Source organism: Barbus barbus (genome assembly GCF_936440315.1).
Source record: "Barbus barbus genome assembly, chromosome: 9".
In the NCBI taxonomy this organism is placed as follows: domain Eukaryota; kingdom Metazoa; phylum Chordata; class Actinopteri; order Cypriniformes; family Cyprinidae; genus Barbus; species Barbus barbus.
In genome coordinates, this window is record NC_136737.1 from 5,846,270 (window position 1) to 5,862,933 (window position 16,664).

The 16,664-nt window shown below is 34.9% G+C and overlaps 2 protein-coding genes and 1 long non-coding RNA gene across 3 annotated transcripts in view; 1 reads left to right on the top strand and 2 right to left on the bottom strand.

Annotated features, from left to right (window-relative positions):
* LOC306874607 (uncharacterized protein) overlaps positions 1–16,664 on the bottom strand; it is a gene marked incomplete at both ends in the record, with an annotated part of 341,414 nt that overhangs the window by 81,484 nt on the left and 243,266 nt on the right. The gene's annotated exons all lie outside the window — the stretch shown is intronic.
* The window catches only part of LOC306874969 (uncharacterized protein), a 111,878-nt gene that overhangs the window by 11,436 nt on the left and 83,778 nt on the right, over positions 1–16,664 (bottom strand). The window lies entirely within an intron of this gene.
* On the top strand, positions 2,177–3,676 carry LOC306874977. Its single transcript, XR_013784679.1, has 3 exons — positions 2,177–2,310; positions 2,487–2,554; positions 2,684–3,676. It is a non-coding gene; the product is annotated as an uncharacterized lncRNA (long non-coding RNA).

Genomic DNA, 16,664 nt, shown 5'->3' on the forward strand with positions numbered 1-16,664 from the left:
GAATGAGCTTTATTGCTAGATATATGTTTACACATACGAGGAATTTGTTTTCGTGACAGAAGCTTCCACAGTGCAACACAATGACAGTGATAGGACAAAACACAGATAATAAAATAATAAAACAAGTAAATCGGGAATAACATTACACAAATTGACAATTGTATGTACAGGTATATTACAATAGAATAAAATAATAATATAATAAAATAAATTTGAAGGCGTTTATATATTTTCTATTAAGATACTATTTGTGTAGAACTTGAATGTTCAGTTTCAAAATCAATAAATTAAAAATGGGATTTACACAGCTCTATTTACTAGCTCATAACACAATACGAAAAGTTCTAATGTAAAACATATGAAGAATTGGGGATTCAAGTATCTGTGTTTTGCACCCAGTCTTATATTTTCCTCACTGATGTTTCTGTCTTACTAACTTTCCAAAGTTTGTAATCATTTCAAAACTACGGCTAATTTCAGTTAAAGCTTTATTAAATTTAACTTTAATATATGTGACTGAGAGACTGTTTCTGTTTGTTCATCAGGCACGATCGGTGATACAGACACGGTGAAGTCAGTGTCAGTGAAGGAGGGAGATTCTGTCACTCTGCAGATTCATTTAACTGAAATACAGACAGGTGATAAGATTGACTGGAAATTTGGAACTAACAGGGTTAGTATAGCTAGAATTAAGGGAAATACCAGTAAGATATTTAATGGTACTGATGGGAGATTCAGAGACAGACTGAAGCTGGACAATCAGACTGGATCTCTGACCATCACAAACATCAGAAATACACACTCTGGACTTTATCAAGTTGAGATCAGCAGCAACAACAGCAGATCAAAGGATAAACACAGTTTCAATGTTACTGTCTATGGTAAGTAGGGTATTACAGCTCACTCTATTATATTCTACAGATCTGGCATATTTATTAAAATAACAATTCTTAACATTTACATTTACATTTACATTTATTCATTTAGCTGACGCTTTTATCCAAAGCGACTTACAATTGCTATATATGTCAGAGGTGGCACGCCTCTGGAGCAACTAGGGGTTAAGTGTCTTGCTCAGGGACACATTGGTGTCTCACAGTGGATTCGAACCCGGGTCTCTCACACCAAAACCATGTGTCTTATCCACTGCGCCATCACCACCCCTTAATATTGCAATCTTTTTTTTTTAAAGTGTTATGGTGATTATTATTTTCTTTTTTATCTTTTACACATTTTTTTTATGACACTGTATTGTAATTCCATGTCAAATACCTGATAATGAGATAGACCTCTTACTTCTGGTAGGAAACTCATGTGACTTTTTCATACCGTTTAAATTTTTGATATCATGAAGCTCACTAATAATTATGTCTTGCAAGTAGAGCTGGGCGATATATCGAACGCGATTGTCATGTGCATCTCATCAGTAAAGCCGGTTCCATGATTAGCGCTAAATTTCCATCACTTGCTTTCAAATGGAGCGGCATTTATTACACAGAGCCATGGATCACTGACAAGCTACGCAATATCGAGTTCATTATTGAAGGCGATTCAATAGACTTGTTCTCTATTCATCCACATTGTGACATTACACTATGAAACATGTAAATGAAATACTGTCTCCATAGTAACAAACTATTGCCTCCATGTCCACTGAAGTCCAGTAGGTGAAGTGATAAGAACAGGACAGCCTATATTTACACACCAACAAGTAATTATTAGTTGTTGTTCAAGCAAGACACATTTTTGCTCTATTATCTATCAATATAATTGCTGGTCTCCGTTAACACATTAGACTGCCATCTTTGAGAGTTTTATTGCACAATTATTTTATTTTATGTGTTGTGTCATGGCTATTTGAGAAGTTGCTTGCTGTATGCTGTTCACCTTTACCAGGGCCAAAACCAAGCATTTCATTCAGATTATCAAGAGACAGGGTGGAAATAAATGACATCATAAATTAAATAATGAGTTTATCATCACAAAAAAACTCATCCTCAATGACATCGCAATACACATTTAGTGTGAAGGTTTCATAGTGTTAGTTACAGATTTACTATTTACTCCTACTTACTCCTACTCCTTACTCGCACTAAAAAACTGTCTCTCTTGCTACAACACCAACTACACCACCACCAACTCCTACTTCACATCGTAGTTCAGGTCCTTATTCAGGTTCTCCTGCAGATCATTCCACAGGTCCTCCTCCGACAGTGCTGATCTCTGCTGCTGTTGCTGGATGTCTGTTGTTTCTTGTTGCTGTCGGGATCTTCTACATCTGCAGGAAACAAAGAAAAACTGATCAACATGGCAAGTATTACTTACTGCTGAAACATCTGTAAAACATACTAAATATTATAACAAATAAGTTTATAATTTAATAATAAACCTTAAATAATGTATCTTGAATGATGAGAATAGTGATTTAGTAATTAATTGCTGATTTAAAGCATCTTTTATTATTATTATTATCATTATTGAAATAGTTGAGACCCGTGAGGAAGCGATCACTTACGCTGATCCAACATTCTACAAAAGAAACACACAGAAATCGGTAAGATCATGTCATCTGTGTCATTTTCAACAGAGTCGCATTTAGTGTGTTTAGTGTTTTTAATTTTCAAATGAAAATGAGTATGCTTCCCAATAAAACTATATATTCTATCTCTGTGTTTTCTTTCAGAGTGCTAAACAGGAGGATGATGTGGTGTACGCTAGTGTTGTCCACAGACGTTAATTAAATTCTCATTAATTGAATGTTTCCTCCGTGATGTTCTGATCACAGTCAGTACACATGCACACTTGGCGATTACTGCAACAAAGCTGTATAAAATTCAAGCATGTGTTAGAAGAAGCTTATGTGATAATGCAAACATGGAAGAAGCGCACATGTGAAAGATAACTAAAGTAAAAGGTTAAGAGCATGAAACTAGCACATTTCAGAACAAAGCTTTCTGTATAAAAAAAGCAATACAAGTATTTATTGACTATTTGTATGCATGCAAACTCTGAACCGCAATATTACCTTTTTTTCTAATTTTTCTATTTGTTTTGTGTGCAATTCTTTTTTTTTTCTGAGCATTTTTTAAATGGTTTGCTTTTTGTGATCCTGTTAATGCAATGTTTCAATTAAACTAAAGATCAAAGGTTAAGCATACTCAAAAACAGGGAAAGCTGATTTAGTTGCATAAAACATTTATTTAGTTACATAAAAACATAGGTTAGTCTCTGTTGAATCCAAAGAGTAAGACTGCTTAACACTCAGCAAACTACTAGTTGGTCAGACTTGTTTTTAATACACTGTATAGAGGCTACGTTTATGCAGCTGGCCCAAGAGATTTTATTCTTGAGTTCCTAATTAACACCGTTTTGTGAACAGATTCTGCACATTTAAGTTTGTGAGTCTAGTCCTCTGAGCTCGTAGAAATAATTATAAATCCCATTCTCAAAAAATCATAAAACTCATCCTCAAGTAACAGACATTTATCATACATGAACTTAGAACAAATTATGTCAGAAATAAATGTTAAATACTCATAAATAAAATGAAACACAAACTTGATATAACAACAGTGGAAAAAATACATTTTAAAATAAATAAATTATATTGGAATTTATTAAAAACATTATTTATTATAAACTCCAAGCCTAAACCAATTTAAAAGTGAATTACTGGCATGTGAGAAATGTGCTATACAAATACACTTAATTGCATCAGATAGGCCTAAGTAGCTTTGTAATACGTTCCAATGCATTTTTTTTTGGGGGGGGGGGGGGGGGGGGGGGGGGGGGGGGTTCATTGATTTGATTATTGTGATCCTGCATAATAATGTTTCAGTTGTATAAAATACATATACATATATAAACATGTATCCTCTATACAGTGTCCTCTGAGCTCTTAAGAACTCAGAAATCCAATAATTCATTTACACGTAACAGACATTTGCATACATTAGTAACCATTTCAAATTGAACACACATTTTGGCAAAATGCACAGTGTTACTTATAAAATCAGGGCTTGTAAAATCGCTAGTCCGATGTCCCGGGGCTGTTGTATCTTCCAGTCGGGCAACCAAAATGTATCACCGCCCTGACCGAAAGGCTCGGATCGTAGTTGATCATTTGCACGTGTTGCCAATTCAAACAAGTGTTTTAAACCACTGAAGCACATGAAGAGGTGAAGGAGAATTCAATACGGTACTCTTGCACTGTTTTCTTTACGCAAAGCTTGCACAAATTGAGCGGCATTTCAGACAGCACGCAAACACAGAATTGATTCCTCTTTCACATCTTCTTGAGCTTGAACGGATACATTTACATAAAATTATCTCAAAATGCCTATCTCAGCAAGTATTCTCATAAACACAGACAGTTATGTCTTGCGTGAACATAACCAGTGAAGAAATTGCATGTGTATCAATATCGGATCCATGCAATCGGTCTTAAAATAACTGCAGCCTATAAAAACCTGCTGGTGTCTGTGTCACTACTGTTAACCATCAAACAACAAAACCCAACTTTCAACAAAGATTAATCTAATATTAGTATATCAATTAGTATATAATATCTAATATTGCTCTTTCACCTGATTGTATTTCTGTCGTTTCGAAGGACCTTATGTTTGCCCCTACCTTCTCTGCCAATGAATTCCAAACTTAAAGGGGTCCTATTATGCTTTTTCACTTTTTGAATTTTAGTCAGTGTGTAGTGTGTATGTTTGGGCATAAAACGATCTACAAAGTTACAAATCTCAAAGTCCACTCCAAAGGGAGATATTTCGTTTTTTTTTAAATCCCTTTTCAAGAACTACAACGAATGACTCGTTTGGACTACAGTTGTTTTCCTGTATTTGTGACATCACAAATTGTAAATCCCGCCTACGGGTCCCGCCTTCGACTGGTCAGAGGGTGGGGAGAACTCTTGGTTGAGCTCTGCACGTTTCAAAAATCGAAACCCAGTGCGGGTGCTTTTATATCACTGTATTTCTGATGGTAACCAACTGTTTTCAGAAAATTATGGATGTCATTTTCATTTAATCTTGCATATAATGTCTGATAAAGCAGCTGAGCAGAGCTCTGTTTTGTGTGCAGCGTTACCGTGGAAACCTTGAGCTCTTCTGCTCCAACAGCGCCTCCTGCTGGTAGAGAATTAATTTGCAGATATATGGCGCAACAAATAGTGTAAGTCTGTGGGACTATGGTATAAATAAATTCAACTGTATAACAGTTTCAGTGCAATTCATGTTATAATGTTAGAATTAAAGAACAAGAAACATAAAATATATTACCGTTGCACGTATCTGTACATGATCAATGCAGTTATTTTTAAGCGGTTGTTGACATCCTGTCTAAAACGTGATTTAGCAAAAAACAACAACATCATTGCCACTTTAATATGTCTTGCAATATCCGTGCGTGCAAATGTTCCGCGCGATCCTCTTGTTCAATATTCTCGGGGTCTGAATTGATATGGCAATATTGACGAACTTGCTGTTTTGGCAAGGGGCGGGGCAATACTGAAACTCCGTCTAAGCGACAGGGACAGAAATGTAATAAGTGTAAAATAACATTGCATTGTCTTCATTGTATAAATTATATAAAAATATTCATCTATATTTAGACTAAATACTTCCAAGGCACTCACGTGGTAAGATAAAAAAAAGCCTTTAATGTACTGGTCTTAAGTCATTACAAAATAGTTAAAAGTAGATCTACGCGTTTCGGCAAAAACAGCCTCCTTCAGGACACATCAATTGCTCAAACAGGTTAATTAATGAATCATCAATAACAGCTGGTTAATATGTAGGTGTGGCTAGGACTAGCTGCTTAGTACAAAAAATAAATAAATAAATAAATAAATTATATATATATATAACAAAAAACAACAAAAAACCAAATAAGAAAAACACATATAACAGTGTAGGAATAAAATTATACATCACCAAAAAATATATTCTTCATTAACTCCTGGGGACTTAGTCGCCCGGAGCGTGTGAATCCAAAAAAAAAAAAGATAAATATAAAAAGATGAATCTATATTTAATTTATACAATGAAGACAATGCAATGTTATTTTAAACTTAATTATTACATTTCTGTCCCTGAAAACTAACGTTAGACCTTATTTTATTTGTAACTTTGTTTTATTGTATTTATGCTTGAATTTGGTTTATTTGCTATTAGTTTGACAGTTCACTTGCCTTTAAAATTTGTGACTTTTATTAGTTATGCTACAAAGTTGTTTTTTTCCCCCTGTGGTATCGAAGAAGTACTTAAAGTGTTCTTTAAATGATTTTGCTCATCTAAAAAAAAGAAAAAAAAAAAGACCTAATCTGTTACTCAAAATCCGTAATATGATCGGAACCATAGGTTGTGCGATCCGTTGCACCCCCACTCTCTTGACTTATTATTTGAAGGAAAAATACAAATCACAGAAGTTTTTGAAGTGTCTGCAGTGAATTTCAGCTGATGTCTCTATTATTCGGGCTAGTTAAATACATTTTGGGCTACTAATTTCTGAAAAATGCCTGTCTGAAGGTCAACCAAGAATTTAGAAATTTTGTGAGCCCTGAAAACTTCATAATATATTACCAAAATTTACTGATGTGAGAGCTCACATGGGAACCTCGATCAGATATTTGTTCACAAGTAGCCTATATGTTTAGTTTTACTCTGTGTATGTTCAGGAAATCCCAGATGACTTTCAACAGCCATTTTATATGTTCTTGCAGCTTATTCTCCTCAGTGCATCAGATTACAAATCACTAGTCAATACATATAAAACATGAGCAATAAAATCTGCAGAGTGACAGTATTTAATTTCATTGTAAATATTAGCAGCAAACAGATGTGTTTGGTGTGTTTTTACAACATTGTGTTCTACAGACTCAAACCACAGAGGGCCTCATTTTTAGTTATGGAAAGAAATGTGTCTGCATCTGTCGGGTAGACAGTTTGTGCATGAGAATGTGGCTATTACTGGACATTTGTGGTAGTGTGTATGTCTTGAGGCGTGAATAATGTGAGAGAGTTCCTGTGAATCGCTCGAGGCTGAGGAACTTCCACAATTTCACTTCCTCTTTCTGAGAAACAAAGATGTACTGCTAAATAATGACAAATGTTTGACAAAAACATACTGTCTTTGAGATCTTACTGTGTGAATGTGAAATATTAAAAATATATTATGTGTATCTGAAATATAAGATTGATATTTAGTGGCATATGCATCACTCTATTATATTCATCACCTGACTAATACTAATATGATCCTGCAGATAAGAAGTGTTATTTTCAACAGAAGTTATTTCCAGCTCCAGCAACACTGTGTTATTTCTGAGAAGTTTCCACTGATCTTGACAGATCACAGACGGGTCTACATATCTGTTTTGTGAAGAGCATCATGTTGGTCTGACAGTTAAGGTCAAAAACAAGTGAAGCTTTTTAAAAATAAAAGCATTGCAATGCATGGTTTAATGCAAGCTGTAATTACGCAGAAATAATGTACCACAATTTATGTGCATTATCAATTTTAGGAAGTTATATCATTTTTTTATTAACAGTTTTTAAACAGGGACTTTTATTAAATATCCACTCTCCTATTATTAAATATCCGTCAATGGAAAGAGATTGTTTCTGCCTGCAAAATGGTATAATTATACTATCTGACCACAGGGGCTAACAAGGCCATGCTAACCAGATTAGCCCTGAGTCCCTGGAACTAAAGGGACAAAATAGCATTGGCATACACTGTTACTAGCGCTCACTAGTGTTTACATCAAGAATTTCTCTCTAGAATAACTCTGCTGTTAACAGATAGGGGGCGCTATAAATAGATCACAGTAGAGCTGCAGATTAATGACTGTTTGAATATAGCCTAACTGCAGGAAAATGAGCAAAAAATATTTAAAGAAAGGAAGAAAGAAAACAGCTGACTAAACACTTTAAATATTTTCTTGTACATGTTCTAGAAATGGTTTTATCTGCAGTAAAAGGTCTTTAACAAATATGCTCAACTCAATAAAAAAAAAAAAAACGTTATTTATCACTGACAGCTTTGTTTCAAATGACTGTAGATAAAGATATGATTCGTCTAGGTCACTTTAGGTTCTGTATGTTTATCACATTCCTAGAGAGAAACCGCCCCAAACGATTCAGTGAGTCGGAGCTTAATGAATCATTCAGACTGAATCGCGAACTGATTCAAACCGTTCTGCTAACCCGCTTGACCGATTCATTCAAGAGAACCGACTCAAAGAATCGTTCATTCACGAATCTGATTGGTTTGATTCTAAAGAGTCGACATTAAATACCGGACACATTATTTGATTGCAGAAATACTATTAAATTTGTATATAAAGATTTATATAGAAATTAATGCTGGTGATTAGTGATTATTCGTGTGATTTGCAGTCCAGTATACAGAGCCTCTTTCAGAAAACATGAATAAAACCAGTTTGTTGCTATTTATACAACAGTTTATAAATCTGTTCTTACATGAACTGCCTTCAAATGATTTACCTAATAACCATTACAAAAGATTTCAATTCAGCGCTTCACAGCGCCAAAAAAGATACAAGGAAAATACAATTATGTACAAATATAAATCAATTGAATATAATAATGTCTTGGCACAATGAAATATTGTATAGGCTATATATATAAAAAAAGGTTTGCTACAGAAAGTCTCACCTCGAGGGATCCTGAAGATGTTAAACTCCTGTCATTGATTTGTGAAGATCTGCACCTGCTCCAACTGACAAGGTGTTCTGCGGTTGCTAGGATGTTCTGTGTGGTTGCTAGGTGGTTTACTAAAGAGACATATATTGCTCGGGGTCCATGTCGATGCAAGACTGTGGGATTTTTCACCTGTTTTATCATCCTCCAGGTGAAAAACGTAAACACGATCACTGTGTACAATAAAAGCACGTGCTATAACTAAAATATTATTTAAGCTTAATTTGCGTTGCTCAGAAAGTGATACATCCCAACGTCTATGAAGAAAAAATGCAACATAAAGCCACTTAAATCGTATTTAACTCGAGCGGAAGTCCACAGCTTCAATGTTGCAGAGATGCGCGTGCATGAGACGCCACGCGAACATGGCGGCACGCGGCGAGATGATAAACACATGATAAACATTCACTTCTAAACTAGTAAATATGACACTATATTAAAACCTCACAGTAAACATTTCATTCGGAACTGCGCAGGATGCAACATACACCTTGCAAAATCTGCAGAATGTTATTTATTTTACCAAAATCAGACGGATCATACAAAATTCATGTTATGTTTTATTTAGTACTGACCTTAATAAGATATTTCACATAAAAGACATTATAGTCCACAACATAAAATAATAATTGAATTGATAAAAATGACCCCGTTCAAAAGTTTACATAAATTTGATTCTTAATGTGTAACGATTCATCAACTACATCGATGTATCGATTTATATTCATATGATCCAACTACATTGATCTGTGCTCGGCAAGTTGGCCTTCCGGACGACATATATCGATCTAACATCGTTTTAAAAGGTAATCAATCGATTGTATCGATACTAGGAAATAACGCATTGGATGTAAGCACGTCAGACTTTATATAGATGTTTTTTCTTAGCACTTTTAATGATAAAGGCGTTAAACGTTACTCGATTCAGTCTGCCTATCTGTGACGTCATCGCCACGCGCCAGCAGCAGCGCAAAGACAACAAAACATAGCAGTGTTTAAAAAAAACAAAAACAAAACATAGCATGGCGGATAGCAGAGGAGAAGTCGACGAGCGCGAAATTATCAAGCCACTATTGCGGCCCAGTGTGTGGAAACACTTTGGCTTTTGCAAAGACGGAGATTGCACTTTATTTTTTATATTAATACTGTATGTGTATTATTTTTATGTTGAAAAACTACAGCAAAAGTAGCAGGTAAACCTACTGTTAATTCAACCTGAAGAGATGTTGGTTGCACATTATTTTTGATATTAAATTTGTAATATTTTTATGTTGAAAAACAAAAGCAGAAGTAGCAGGTAAACCTGCTGTTGAAATGTTGGTTGCACTTACTGTACTTTTATTGAGAATGTATTGAATATTGAAAATGAGAGCAGAAAAGGTTAACTTCCTGTTAATTCAACCTAAAGTGTTTGTTGCACTTTATTCAAATAAAATATGAATGCATTTGCCATTAATTGTTGTTTACTTGTTTGTTTATATCCATAATTAATTGATACCTGATTCCCTTACAAGAAACAACAGGAATCTAGGAAACTTCACCTGCACTGTCCAGTATCCAGGTATTTATTTCTGTCACACTGGTTGAATTTTTGGCTAAAAAGTTACTGAATCGATTTCAAGTCACTGAGTAGTTTGCATCGTATCGTTCTAAATGAACCAATATCGTCCTTGTATCGTATCGACAACCACGAATCGTGATACGAATCCAATCATTGTTAAAACGAATCGTTACACCCCTAATTCTTAATATTTTGTTGTTACCAGAATGATCCACATACATTCGTTCATTTTCTAAAAAATGTATATACTTTTTAACCACAAATGCTTGTCTTGCACTAGCTCTGCAATGCGCGTCCACGATTTCAGCCAATATGTTATCATGTTGGGAAGGTCACACATGAAAAATCCTGGATTTGTTTCCTCAAAAACCCATTTCTTTTCAACTGAAGAAAGAAAGACACAAACATCTTTGAGGGCATGAGCGCGAGTAAATTATCAGGAAATTTTAATTCTGGGGTGAACTAATTCAAGAGCAACATTCCCCATTTCAACATGAGTTTCTGTTTACACCGAAGTTAGCATGTTATAAAGTGCAACATTTTCACATCTAATTAGATAAATAGTATATTGTTATTAACAAGATATGTTTCTTGTTATAATGTGATAAGTTTGTATGCCGTAATAACTAGAATTATGATTGTTATAACTAGGGCTGGGGCTTCATCTGTATTTTATAATTGGTTATATATATATATATATATATATATATATATATATAATATTAACATCCTGCTCAATTTTGTCCAATAAAACAATGTTTATTTTAAAGGCAATGAAAACAAATAGGGAAAGTAGGCTATGCTCTTGTAACATTACAATCTAAAAACAAAAATATATATGCCACCACATATGGATCATTAGACAAATGCAGCGCCTTTTCGTTTGAAAGCTATCTGCACCAGCTGAAAAAGACGGTTAGATCAGGAAACCATGTTCTAATCCAAGCAGCAAAACGGCTCCAAGAACAGTCACAGATTCCAATAGAAACAAGTGAAGAGAGACCAATTCTTATGAAACATCCTATAATGTTTACATTGTTAGCCCAACATCCTGCTGTGAAGTTCTAGAAAGTACCAACTCTGGAAAACTCTTATGTAGAGTCTTCTCACACCTGAGTACCTTTGCGAGCCATGTGATTCAAGGATCTATGGAGCTTTTGTAAGTGGTCCATCAAAGATGGCGATTCTGAACAAGACAAACTTAAACAGAAGGGCAATGATCCTTGAGGACAGACATGGTCACAGAGTTGTCCTTTCTCTCCTCCATGACCTCAATTAACAAAAAAAAGAAAATATGTACTGGTCCTCATTGCTTTAATGTCCTAACCTATATTCCTTTACCCTCATTTCTAATTAGTGCTCTTTGGTTTGTAATAGGTTGGATTCTACGTAGTGGTTTTTATTGAGGAAAACTCGATTGCTGTGGCGCCTGCATCATGGGTAGAGGAGGTGAATGGGGTAAGAGTACACACACACAAATAACAAGTCCATAGTTACAAAAAATTAAGATGTTATTCGCTTTTTCCTGAAATGTTTTAGGTTCTAATTTGCTACTGGCCACCTAGAAACGCAGATGCCATGGCAAAGGCCTCCCACAGGCCAGATAAGGAGCTCTGGAATCGATATAAAATAAGAATACTCTCCGAGACTGGTAAGAAACTGAATGAAGTAGTCATATAGAGGTACACTGCTTTACATACTTAAAAATAATTAACAAAATTACAAAGACAACACAAATTTACTGTCTATAGACAACTACAAGACAGCTAGGGAGCGAGCCAAAACAGCAGTGGAAACTTCAAATGTGGACAGTGAGGAGGAGGTAGAAAAAATGCGGAAAGAAAAAAGTCTCAGCAAGATACTGGACAGATAGTGAAGGTAAACACATGTGACTGCTTTTTCATGCATTAGGCTACTCCACTGTTAATGAATATAAAGTCATGTAAAATATATGTATATCCCAGCTAACACAAATACGTAACTGCAACGTGATCTGGTGACCAAAGTTAGTCGTGGCAACCGGAAAAGTGAAAGGTGCGTATACGTTGCCACGACGTAACTTTGTGACGTTGCTAGTTTGTAACTGCGACATCGTGGCAACGTTGCGGATCAATAGTTGTGTGCTGGTAATCAGTTGGTCATTTTTTATAACTATTTATTTTCTATGGGCGGACATGCAGTAGTTTAACCTAATTTATGTCCTCATATGCCCAAACTAATGTAAAGGCTGTTTCTACAGCTGTGAATGTTGAATACAGACTCAAAATTAATTTAATTAATTTATTTTGAAAAATACACCCAAATTATTAATAAAAACATAGGATATACAGCTAAATATGAATGAAAGCATTCAGGAGGTTCCATGCTCAGCATCATTATAAACAGATATGCTATAGCATAATATTTGCTAGCAGACAATTCAGATAATTAAGGAAAGATACCATAATCACAGATGTATAAATATTAACAAAAGTACTTAAAGTAGACTGTATAAACATCATTTTTCAAAATAATAAATCTTTAAAATATTGAAAATGTTCATAAAACAGAACAATGACCAATTATAACCACATGTGAACATATTTCACACAAAAATGTAAATTCTGTCATTAATTACTTAACCTCATGTCGCTCCAAACCCATAAGACCCTTTTGTGCAGAGCACAAATGAAGATATTTTTAACAGATGCCTTGTGTACGCAAAAAACTGCAACAACAAAAATATTATGTTTTTATTCACAAATTATGTATATCCAATGCATTTTCACAAAAGCAGCATGAGATGACCAGTTCTCACGCCAACACAACACTGATGCATCATGCTGCTCTCGTGAACATGTTATTTTGTAAATAAAAATGCAATGTTTTTTGTGCACACAAAACATTCACATCACTTCATAAATTGAGGTTAAACAACTGGGGCCTGTACCATGATAGTGGCTAAACAAACTCAGGGTTACATGATTAGTTTTGAGTTGACAAAACCAAACCAGTCCAATCCGGTTTTACCATGAAGCTGATCATCAACTTTCTCTGTCAACTCAGGCTTGATCCTGAGTTAATGGAGCGCATGCACATGAATGTGTGACATCAGTAATGAGCAGCCAATCACATGCCTTGAAACTGAGATTCACTTCTCGTGAGCGAGTCAGTGCGATTCACTACCAAAGATTAAAAGATTGAACAATATGAAGAATTTAAACACATCTTACCGTATAAGTGCAAGTAAAAGTTGTAAAGTTTATAATATTTATAGATATAACAACACTTAAAATTGAAACTCATATGTAGTCATGTTTACAGCTATTGATTCTACAATGTATTTATATTGCATATTATCTATATGTTTATATTAATTTAAAATAAAAGCTTAATTACTATTAAATTAAGCTGGCTTGTGTAATGGATTAAGGGTATAATAATTATATAAATAATAAAAAATAATCATCTCTAAAAATCAGATGATTTTATCTTTAAAAATGTTTTATTATGTAGCGTCCTTTAATTTGGAGTAAGAGAAACTGGAGGAGTGGCTTTATTGCGTCAGAGATGTGTCACTTTGCTTGAAGCTGATTGGTCAAATTTCAGTTTGAGATCTCTAAACCATAACATAACCTGCCCCGGAGCAGGTTAGCTGTGGAGCGTACGTCACTAAGGCGATGAACACTGCTAAAAGCCAAACCACTTTCATGGTACCTAAAACCTAGAGTTGGCGCAAACTAAACTGAAACTTACCTGAAAATTTCTCAGATTTCATTAAAAAGATCTACATTTATGTTTCAAAGATGAACAAAAGTCTTAAAGGTTTGGAACGACATGAAGGTGAGTGATGAGAATTTTTGGTTTAACTAAGACATTAGGTAAATCGGTTCCCTCAGGCGCACCAGTAGATTTCTGCCAATCTTTGTTCTTCTGGTTCTTCCACCATCCCAATCCTGGATTACTGAGCCACGACAGAAGTTTCCACTTTGAATAAAGTGAGAAAGAAAACAATAACCCAAATGTAAATGTAAAAATAATAATAAAAAAACAATGGTTGTCCAAAATGTAAAAGCATACACTTGAGTTTTCCCTACTGTTAGGGCATTTCTACCTCAGGGCACAAAAGAGTGAGGACTTGCAGGATAAGAACAATTTTCTAGAATTTTCAGCACAGTTTTTTGTCACTTCCTATACAGGGCTCCAGACTGTTTTGTGACTGATTTTTCTGACGGTGCGAGTACATTTTGTGAGCACTAGCACGACCACCACATTGCCCCAGCTCATAAACTTGAATTTGCTGCAAAATAAAATTTTAAATCAAGAAAACTAATTTTATAAACGTTTGCTCTTTTTTTGTGTATGAAGTAAGAAAAGTCACAAAGTGCCTTGAAAAACAAACTTCTCTGACTGAATCACAAAGCAAGAGAGCTCCTTTTATAATCACTGAAGTTGTTGGTCAGTTCCATATAATACTACAGAAGAATAATGGTACATTTAATAAGAGTAGAATATAAATTTTCTATATAAAACTTACATTTTGCACATGTTACTGTTGTTAATAAAAGTATTTTAAAAGTATAAAAAATGTTGTGCTTCCTAACTCAATCTCAGTGCTTTACTGTCACATGTGCATTACCATGAAATAAATGTGTAATATTACTAGTAACTAGGGATGGAACAATTCAGTTAGCCTACGGTTCAATACATACCTCGGTTTTTTAACACGGTTTTCGGTTCGGTTCTGATGGCTTGACACATAAGTGTTTTTCTTGTTATTCTATGCTTAGGCAATAGGAACAGTAAGAGGTTAAGGAGAAAAAAATAAAAAACGATTTATTGCAATACTCCTTTATTTTACTTAAAAGCCAAGAAAAGTACACTAGTTCCTAGTGTATTGTATAATAAAAAAAAATGAACACTGAAATCTTAGAGCTGCTGGAAAATCTTAGAGACGCCGGCGCTTCCTCGTACTGTTGCCTCACTTCACCGCCGCTCGCCATGTTAAAGTATGGAATGATGGTTAAGCGCCCCCTAACTTTAGAGCATAGTGATTGAATATTTACTCGCGGGAAGGAGTTAACTCATCTCAGCTCGTAGACTTACAGGCACACACAAACAGTAAATTCGGAGAGAAATAAAACGCACACAAATTATTTAAACGTAAAACCGAAAAAAATGCAATTCACAAGCGCGTATTGAACCGTGGATGTCGTACCGAACGGTTCAATATTATATTGAGAATTGTGGCATCCCTACTAGTAACTACGCTTATTAATGCAAAACTATAATAATTTTATGATTTAATTATCTTCATTTTTAATACCGCCCACACACCACCCCAAGCGCTACCAAATCTGCTTCTGGCGCCACCATCTGTAGAACTCAGTGGCGCTGGTGCCACTGCTCTCAAAAGTTAGTCTGGAGCCCTGCTATATATGTATTGCAAATGTGGTACAATTAAAATTACTATGCAAGCACAAAAAAAAAGTCAGCTGCTGAAATGTTAAAAGGAGAGTACATAAGAACTGCACCAAAACAGTGACTCTAAAATGGTTATAAAAACCAAACTAAATATAAATACTGAGAATGTGTTTGACATTCAAAAAAAACAAAAAGAACTTACACAGCAAAAGATGCAGTGACCTGTGGCTAAATGGCCTTTGGTTTTATGTAGCTGTGATTGACACACAAACAAAAGGGGAAAAAAGATAATAGCGTCACTGAATATGAGTCAAATATTGCATATCTCTGTACAAATTAAAGTGTACTCATTCTTAATGAGTGATTATTATCTAATCAGTATGTCAGGGGTTCTCAACTCTGGCCCTCAAGGTCCACGGCCATTCAGAGGTTGCGTCTCAATCAGCTTCATAGTTCGCTAGGTTGTAAATTAATGTATTATGCACACAAATTCAGGCACTGGTAAGGACAGTGGCTCACTACACACTGGTGACTATTTCTGTCCTCATTGTACAACATCACTACTGACATTTATGCACAGCAGTATAACTGACATATTTTTTATGTTATTTACAGCACATTATGATAAATACTTTGTTACATGTACGTGCAAGATTTCAGTCATAAATAAATATTTGCTAGATTAGACATTACCTGTCTAGTGATGTATGTTTATGCTGAAATATAATATTGGTTTGTGTTTTAAAATCTATCACGTGTCATTTTGTAGCGAATTATCTCTTAAGTTTTGAGCTTCAGAACTTCCTATAAAGGAACATAGTGAGCATCGATGCTTCCTGGTTTTCACAGCTTTTTTAGGGAGCAAACTAAATTTTGTGATTGAGACAGCCCTTAAACACTGACTACTGAGCAAGGGACCTGAGTGATTCACACCCAGAGTTTAGGTCCACACCTGATCATTTTGACTA